This window comes from Convolutriloba macropyga, chromosome 4 (assembly GCF_964194025.1).
Source record: "Convolutriloba macropyga chromosome 4, txConMacr16.3, whole genome shotgun sequence".
Classification (NCBI taxonomy): domain Eukaryota; kingdom Metazoa; phylum Xenacoelomorpha; order Acoela; family Convolutidae; genus Convolutriloba; species Convolutriloba macropyga.
In genome coordinates this window covers 49,583,534-49,586,705 of record NC_134471.1, presented here as the reverse complement: position 1 = coordinate 49,586,705, position 3,172 = coordinate 49,583,534, and positions in this window count along the sequence as shown.

Sequence of the window (3,172 nt, the reverse complement as noted above, 5' to 3'; positions counted from 1 at the left end):
TTACATGCAATACTTCACGACGCTTCAGGGTTTATTGCAGAGCATAGTCAGAAAGGCCCTGGATATTCATACGTTTTACCTTGTCCAATCACAAACGCCTACATTGGTCACATGACTGGATTAATGTTTTGCCTCTTCGTGAAAACTTTTAAAAGGAATTTGTTTAATTTGCTGGAATGTTGAAGCCAGAAATTGTTGTCTTAGATTTTGAATGTTTTCGTCATAAGAAATCGGGTTTTATAATTAAGGAGTTATCGATTTGCTCAAACAACTACACAGACACAATCTTGTTCCTTCCACCAGTTTCTTACAACTCACTATCCGCTAGTGAGAGAAAATCTCATCAGTGAGTTAGTAGGTTCTTACACGGTTTGTCGTGGAATAGTGGCAATTATCCTTACTGGTTTATATCTCAAATTTTTATTGCAATTAAACTTCGTTTTCCTTCAGGAAAGTTTTATGCTAAAGGGAAAGAGAAAACTGAATCACTGCAAACACTTTTACAGAAAGAATTGATAGATTTGGATACCCTTTCATGCCCTAAAGTTGAAGAAATTGTCCCCCCAATTAAACATTTTACTCGTGCTCTACACTCTCTTTACTTGCCTGAGAAACAAAAGAAAAGACATTGCGCTAAAAGAAAAGCACAGATGTATTTCTATTGGCTAACATTGCCCGCCAATGAGCCGTCGAGTGGAGAAGGTAGCTCCTTCAGTTCTTCAAGTGAATTTATCTCCAAGTTTGACAGTATGCAGTTGCATAACGAATGATAATCAAATAAATCTATCTTTGGTCACAGAGGAAAAAATAGAATCACGTGGGCAATCCATTCTGAGGAAACAACAGATTATTTGCAACTTATCGGAGGTTGAGACGCTGAGGAAATATCTTTCACTGCTCGAATATTTTCAAATGTACCATGTCTTTACAAGAGAAAATGAGAAGACTGAAACTAACCCCTTTACCTATGCACAAGTCGCCAACCCCAGTTCAAGTGAGCCTGGACGACAAAAGTCTCCCTGATGAAATCAAACAGGTAGTCAGCAAAGCAAACGTGGAGTCAATTGTCTACTACGCAAAGGATTGTGGCATGCAATCGTACTACAAAGTGACTTTCAAGAAAGAAGACAAAGACTCTAGATATACTTCATATGAATTTTTTATGGTTGAGAGAGTTACTAACAAAATAATGAGCTAACACAAAAAACTGATGTTTTAATTCATTTTTGATCAAAACGTCTTTTCAAATGAGTGATAAAGAAGACCAGATAGATTCTCCTGCTGGAATAGGTTTGAATGATTTAGTTTTCAATGAAGAAAATCAAGAGAGACGCTCATGGAAATTTTGTAACTCTAGACTACCACGATCAGAAGTAGTGTATTTTACTCAAATCGTAATAATACTGTTTCTTATTGGTGTGTCCTTGATCAAACTTGTGTTTTTTCATCTTGATTGTGAGGAGTCAACATTTTGGTTTTCATTGCTTTCATGCACAGTTGGCTACGCGCTTCTTAATCCGAAGCTATGAACAAGATAATTTCAACAAGCGATAGACTATTCATTGCTGTTTGTGGGCCATCATGCTGTGGTAAAACTGAGCTCATATTCCAAATGCTACTGAGAAACACTTTTTACCCAAAATTTAATTCTATTTACTACTTCTATCAACATGAACAACCAAAGTTCAGCTCTATAGAGCGTAACTTGAACATTTTTTTCACAAAGTTTTCTGGATTTGATTTCATTTCACAGCTGGAAAACTGCCTGCTTGTTTTTGACGATTCTTGCGAGGAAATTTTCAACGACAAAGAGTTTTCTAAACTCGCAACTGCTGGACGTCACAGAAATATTAGCGTCATTTACGTTAAGCATAACTTATTCCAACAGAGTAAATGGTCAAGAACAATTGATCTCAATACAACTCACATCATTTTGTTCAAATCACCTAGAGACATACAGCAGATCACCTATATTGGCAAACAGTTGAACAACACAAGTTTTTTAAAAGAAAGCTACGAGTTAGCAACAAAATTACCCTTTGGTTACTTACTCATCGACTTGGATCCAAAAACTTCAGACTTCTTGCGTTATTGTTCAAATATTGTACAACCAGGTCCTACAATTTTTTATCTACCTTCCTCCAAAGCGGCTATAACTAATTTGACAGATGAGAGAGAAAGAGTTATGTATGCTAAAGCAAATGCTCGAGATGTCTGATATTAATTTCAGAAAGTTCCTCAAAGAAGCGCCAAATAGTTTTATAAATATTCTTTGTGAGTGTTTGCTCAATGTAATCAATGGCAATGTTCCAGTCAACAAACAGCTACTAAAAAATCAAAACACATGTATATAAAAAAAATAAAGCCAAGCTTTCCACATCACACTGAACATTTGCAAAAGTATTGTCAACAAAAACTGCTTCTGACTGCTCTTTGACGTCTTTCAGACTACTTCAAAAACTGAGTTTTTCATGTCCTATTTGGTTGAACAAAATGAAGTCCACAAAAATCATTTTTGAAAGCTCCTTCATTGCGAAAAATCCATTTCATGCCATTTTAGGGCTTCAAAAAATTTTTGAAGTTTTTTTTTTCAGAAAAATAACGAAATTTTTGTATGTTTCGACCCCCCATACTTCATAGGTGAATAAAGTGAAGTCAACAAAAAATCACTTTTGAGTGCTCTTTTATAGCGCAAAATCCATTTCAGACCATTTTAGGACTCCAAAAATTTTTTAAAATTTTTTTCAAAAAATTCGAAACTTTTATATGTTTCGACCCCTATACTACTTAGGTGAAAAAAGTGAAGTCAACAAAAAAATCACTTTTGAGTGCTATTTCATAGCGCAAAAATCCATTTCAGACCATTTTAGGACTCCAAAAATTTTTTAAAATTTTTTTCAAAAAATTCGAAACTTTTATATGTTTCGACCCCTATACTACTTAGGTGAAAAAAGTGAAGTCAACAAAAATCACTTTTGAGTGCTATTTCATAGCGCAAAATCCATTTCAGACCATTTTAGGACTCCAAAAATTTTTTAAAATTTTTTTCAAAAAATTCGAAACTTTTATATGTTTCGACCCCTATACTACTTAGGTGAAAAAAGTGAAGTCAACAAAAAATCACTTTTGAGGGCTCTTTCATAGCGCAAAATCCATTTCAGACCATTTTAGG